This window comes from Salvia splendens, chromosome 11 (assembly GCF_004379255.2).
Source record: "Salvia splendens isolate huo1 chromosome 11, SspV2, whole genome shotgun sequence".
In the NCBI taxonomy this organism is placed as follows: domain Eukaryota; kingdom Viridiplantae; phylum Streptophyta; class Magnoliopsida; order Lamiales; family Lamiaceae; genus Salvia; species Salvia splendens.
Window position 1 is genome coordinate 34545340 of NC_056042.1, and position 6516 is coordinate 34551855.

The following is a 6516-nucleotide window of genomic DNA, read 5'->3' on the forward strand; positions in this document are numbered from 1 at the left end:
GGCCTGGAGTGTGGTATGTGCTGTGCTCCTGCGCATATCAGTGAAACGTTGGAGCAAATATTCATTGCTCCGTGGTACGCCCATCTGTATCGGCACAGAGGCAACACCGTTACTTGTACTTGCACCATCTTCCGGTGCCCAGCGCTCTGCAGCAAATCCTTCATCTTCTATTATCATATTATGCAATATGATACATGTGAACATAATATTCGCAACATCATCTTCGTGCCAAACTCGTGTCGGACACCGTATAATGGCCCATCGCGCTTGGAGGACACCAAAAGCTCGCTTAACATCCTTTCTAGCAGCCTCTTGTTTTAGCGCAAAATATTATTTCTTCGGTCCAACCGGTTGGCGAATTGTCTTGACGAATACGGGCCACCGAGGGTATATCACATCTGCCAAATAGTATCCCCTGTTGTACTGCGTTCCGTTGGCTACGAAGCTGATTTCTGGACCCTCCCCCCTGCACTCATCATTGAAGAGAGGCGATGACTAAAGAACATTGATGTCGTTGTTCGAACCTGCAACACCGAAATATGCATGCCAGATCCGCAAACGTTAGTCAGCAACGGCTTCCAAAATCATCGATGGACCTTTGCTTTTGAAACCAGTAGTGAACTGGCCTTTCCACGCCATCAGACAGTTTCTCCACTCCCAATGCATGCAATCGATGCTCTCTAACATCCCTGGGAAACCGTGAACCGAACCGTGCATATCTAGCAGTCTCTGACACTTATCAGGGGTGGGCTTTCATAGGAACTCCAGACCAAATATTTCCCGGATCCCCTTACAAAACTGCCTGAGCACCGTTAGGCTAGTCGTCTCACCCATCTATAGGTATTCGTCGAACATATCAGCCGGTTCGGCATAGGTAAGCTGCCTAATTGCAGTGGTGCATTTATGAAAAGTAGACAACCCTATCCGGCCAGTGCAATCACTCCGGAGGGTGAAGCACCGGTACCGCTTCGCCAAATTCGTCGCTATATGGTTGAAGAGCCGTTGCGACATTCTGAATCGCCGACGGAAAATCTCAGGTGGATAACGGGGGTTATCCACAAAGTAGTCCGCCATTAGACGCAGGTGCGCTCCGCTATGGTCTCGTTGGATGGTCCGACGACGAGCTATCGCACGAGGGATCGCGGCCTCCGCAACTTCCGCCTCGCACGCCGCATCCTCCCCGTCGGCTTGGTTCTGCACCTTTTGAATCAGCGAATTCCACGCGTCATTCCACAAATCGTCCATTTTTAATACCAATTGAATCCACAAATTTTAGTGAGAGAAAGTATGAGTGAAGAGTTGGAATAGTGTGAAAATAATGAAAGGAATGAGGTGTATTTATAGGTAAATTAAATTGAATTTTAAAAAAGGGAAAAAAAATTGCCGTCCCGTATTCGGGCGCCGCGCGCGCTATGGTCGGCGCGGCGGTTCCCCCGGCGCGTCCCCGCACTCTTCTCACCGAAGGGCCGTCCGCCCCAAAAAATTTGTCCGCCTCGGGGCGGACGATTCTCGCACTATAGGCTAGCGGGGTGGCCAGCGCGCCGCCCCTATAGTGGACACTCTTATACTACTAGTAGCATGGAATTATTATATAAAATTAAATAAATTAAATTGAATTGAGTTAATAATTTAAATTTTCAGTTATAGTATATCGGAGTGATATATCTCATTCCGTCCCATCGAGATGGTCCATTTTATTTTTGATTTGTTCCAATTAAAATGACGCATTACAAATATCAAATTGAATAATTTAAATTAATCAATATTGATCCGATTTTAACCAATGACAATAATGACTACATCTCAGAGTAACTTAATTACTTATTAACCATTGTAAAATTAGATATGTGGTACTCGGATCATTTTTTTCTGTCTAATATATACATTGTCATTAATATTTTATGTGAATAATTCAGTCAGTGTAGGACCAACCGACTCTACATTAATTTGTGCATATAGTTTTAAAATTCAATAAAATTACGCAATCTGATTCACTTTAAAAGTATTTTTTATAAATTTCAATAAAAGAAATAATAATAAATTAATAATGAAATGTCTTTTATCATCATTTTCTGCTTACCTTAGAAAAAGTTGATCGTTTGACCCCAAAGAAACGTATAATAGTCCTAAGAAAAAGTATTGCGTGAATTAAATATTTTAGTTTTCATTTGAATTGAAGTTATGATAAGCCACATTACGACAACATTATTTCAGTCTCATCATAGTAAAATCATACTATAAATATTGGACTTTATATCAATAAGTTAAAGCCTCTCACTACATAAATAATGCAACTATCAATCTCAAGTTGAACATTAATATAATCCAACTCCAAATAAACATGATTAGATGAGGATAAGTATCAATGTATCATAGACTATAGACCCACATAAAAGTATGTCGACTATATAATAATTTGGTATGCACAAATAGACAAATATGTCAATCAAATAAACAAAGAATTAACTGGTGCATTTTTGTTTGTGTTAAGTCATAAAACCAGCAAAATTTAAAACCAAGTCTTCCTCGAAATAAAAAAATATTTCTTTATTTATATAATATAGTTTCGAAGCAAACCGTCCAAATAATGGCATCGTTAATGTGACTGTGATCAGTGATTGATTATAATAATTTGTCACGCAACTCAAGTCTATAGTAATTGTCCACCTCAATTGGAGAATAATTTATAGTAGTAGTAGTACAACTTTTTAGGGTATTCAGTTAGTTAAGATTAATTGGGTCTAAAGATTGAATTAATTAAAGGCGAAGTTAATTTACCATAATATATAGTAGTACAACACTAATTCTTTGTGACAATATTCCAAAATGAAGTACATAATCGTAACTATCCATCCAAATAATTTTCGAAGAGTCGTCTTATTTAATCCATTGAACAATCTCTTAATACTACTCTTTCCGCCCCATAAAAATAGATTAATTAAAAATGACACGAGTTTTAATGCGTAAGATAAAAAAATAGTTAAAATAATATAGTGGATGGTATAACCCATAAATAATAAAGTTAAAGAGAAGATAAAAAGATTTTCGTAAATGAATATAACGAAAAAAAAAATCAACATATTTCTATAGAACGGATATTATAATAGCACAACAATCTCAATAAAAAAAAACAGAACGTGCTTTTTGTGTGTTGACACAAGGGAATAAGGCATGTATCTTGTATTACGAGTTGATTGTAATATATATATAATCTTTAAATTTAATATTAATAAAATCCAAAATTCGAAAGTGAAATTATAGCTTATAATTGCAATTTCACTCGTAACCATGTCTTCAAATGTAATTAATTGTAGAAAAATGGACCACAACATTTGTAGTATAACCAAAATAAAATGTGTTCTCATGAAAACATGCTGAGATCGTTTTAGTTTTATATAATCATAATAAATGAACAATTTTTTTTAAATGGACAAAGGCATTCAATTTTAGGATATTGATTTGTGAAAAATAAATAAATAGAATATTAGTTTTTGTAAAGTTTATATGGTGCAAAACATTCAAGCAAAAAGTTGATAACCTATAGATAAATAAACAATTAAGCATGAGTAAACATTCTAATCTGAAACCATTACAAATAAAATAGAAGCCAACTAGCATCACACGTCAAAGCGTTCACTTACATTCTTTAAAGAGGATTAGATATTCTAGCGATAAATTAAAAACAGTTATTTACTTTTTTTGACAATTTGATAGCCATAGAATAGAAGAATGGTAACCTAATTGGCCACCCAATATCCACCACCAATTATATTGCAAGATTGTAGAAATCTCCAGAAGGAAAACCAAAATGCAATTTGTAAGATCTTAGGAGCAAGATTGACCCCAAAAGTTTGCCTAATCCAAGAAAGTTCCCACCAAAGTGGGACAAATTGTGACAACCATAATGTCCATATAGTTAATTATGTTGGTCAAACACATAAATAGATTAGACCACTATAGCAACTAATTAAAATTGTGACATGAAAATGAAATTGACATGATGTGTATGATGTTGGTGACTTGAATTATCTACATGGCAATTGGGCATTGCATGTGCATGGTTTGAACTAATACTTCTACTCATTCCATCATGAGAAAGAGGCCTCTATTTCCATATGACATGATACTATGTTTTAGTTTCTTGTTTTCTCAAGCAATCATCCAAATGGGTAATTCATCATACCACTATATCAGCAATTGTGTTTCTATATTTGGCTTCATCTTCTTGGAAATAGGTTTATGCATGATGATGGATCCGCGAATTTCTGATGTTAGTAAATGCTGGTAGAGAATGAAAATTACGACACAAAGAATTTACGTGGTTCGATTTACTGAGGTAAATCTACGTCCACGGGAAGAAGGGAGGGCAAGATTGTATTGCTTGATCTGGGATTACAGCTTACAACACAGACTTGCTATATGGTATTTTATCTCTAGAGAGCTTAACCCTTTTCTATCTGATCTAAGTTCTATTTATACATTGAACTAAGGTCGTGGTTTGCAGCCCCACTAACAAGATCGTGGGTGAGCAATAACCTGCTCAATAACTGCTTCGTACCACTAAATAGATCGTGGGTATAGCGGAGGTCGTGGAGGCCTTTCATGAGTCCACTAACTCCTTAGTTCGGGTCGAATGCTGAGACCGAACTGCTGGACTTTACCGATCAGCTCTTGCCGATCTGAGAGGAGAGCTTGACTGGTCGGCTTTTACCGAGCTGTAGGCTGAGTCCGAACTCTTTGGTCGTGCCGAACTCTTTGGTGCCGAACAGATACTCTTTCTTGGGCTCTGGGCTGATGGGCCGTCACTATTATTGGGCTTGCCATTAGGGTTTAGTTCGTACCCCATCACTACCCCCCCCGAAAAGCGAAGTGAATCACTTCGGCGAGGTGAGTCACTTCGCATTCTGGATAATGGTAAGGGGGAGGCTGACGTCAGGGACGTGCCTTGCGCGTGCCTGCATTAAATGCGACAGTAAAATCCGGCCGTTGAATCCTGAAAAGGTGGGATTCGAAACGGCGCAACGATCTCGAAATCTTTCCCGAATCTGATAAATATGCTCCTTTTTCCTCATTTGAACACCTTTGCTGTGCGTCTTCTATACTCTCTCTTTCTCTGAGAAATTTTCTTCCGCTTTCAAAGAGCTTCTTCAGACTTTCTTCACCTTCAAAAAGTAAGAAAAATGTCTTCTTCTTCTTCGGAGGTCGGGTAGCGGTAGGAAAGGGATAAGGGGTCTTCTGGCCGGAAGAGAGTCCGGGGAGAACGACGTAGAGTATTTCCATAGTATTTTGAGTAAGGATACTGTGATATCCCTACCCGAAAAATACTTTTTTCCTGGGGGGAAGACGGTGGTACCTGACGGTGATCATAGGCTGACTCCCCGCCGGGGGTACGCCACCGTGTACGAGGCCTGCTTAGAATGCGGGCTTCGTTTCCCCCTCCCTTCTGCCTTTATAGATTTACTAGATTTTTTTCAGCTTCCTTTAGGCCAAGTGACTCCGAACTCTTTGGAGGCACTTGTCGGCCTTCGCTGCCGAACTCCGTAGGTTAGGAAAGGATTTGTCTTTGAAGGCGATCCTTAAATTCTCTTTCAATTTAAGAGGAAGGGTCTTGGTTTTACTTGATCCCTTTACAGCCCTTTAGGGCCTTTTGTAAAACGAAGTGGCCGAAGTGGCAAAATCGCCTTCTTCTACTATGATAGGACCGCGGCCCTCCTAGTTTTCCCCTGGAGAGGCCGGAGTCCGTTAATCCGTCATCCTCGGCCTGAACCGTTGGCGAGCTCGATGGCGAGCTCAACAAGATTCCCATAGTTAGGAAACAATAACACGGAGTCTGAGCTCGTCACGGGCGACGTCGTGTTCGACATCTCGTCTTCGGACGAAGAGGCCGAGGGTGAGGATTTCTCTTTATCTTTATGCTCTTACTGCTTTTAACGAAGAAAATCTGTCTTTGCTTTCTTGCTTTTTGGCAGTTGTACAGCTGAGTAAGGCTAGCCGCAAATCTTCGGAGTCAAGGAGCCGGAGAGGCCGAAAACACCAGCTCGGCGTCTGATGCGAGCGAGGACTCCGAAAAGGCAAAAAACCTCTTCGGATCCGAAGAAGCCGGAGTCGACTTCGGCAAAGGGGAAGGGGAAGGCCCAGAAGCCCCGAGAGCGCCAGAGAAAGACGTGGTCTTGGCGCCTCCTTCGGAACATATCTGTGAGCCGTTTTTATGGCCCACGGACTTCGCCGAGGTGAATTCTCTTCTTGATTTTCTGGCCTTGCTTTTTCCTGTTTTTTTGTGGCCCCTTTGTTGACTTTTTTCTTTATCCATTTTCAGAGGAACGATATGCTCTCCAAGCTCGTCGCCGTCGAACTCTCCAAAGCGTCAATGACTATGCTGAGATGCAGAGGAAGTTGGCGGCTGCTTTGTCATCGACCAACAGCTGAGGCTAACTTGAGAAAGCCAGAGCTGCTAGGATTTCGGCCCAGGATGAAGCTCAGTTTGCCAAAAACCAGCTCGTCATCCAGCGAGAACAG

The 6516-nt window shown here is 40.5% G+C and overlaps 1 pseudogene; it reads left to right on the forward strand.

Annotated features, from left to right (window-relative positions):
• The window catches only part of LOC121753672, a 93848-nt pseudogene that overhangs the window by 51203 nt on the left and 36129 nt on the right, over positions 1-6516 (forward strand).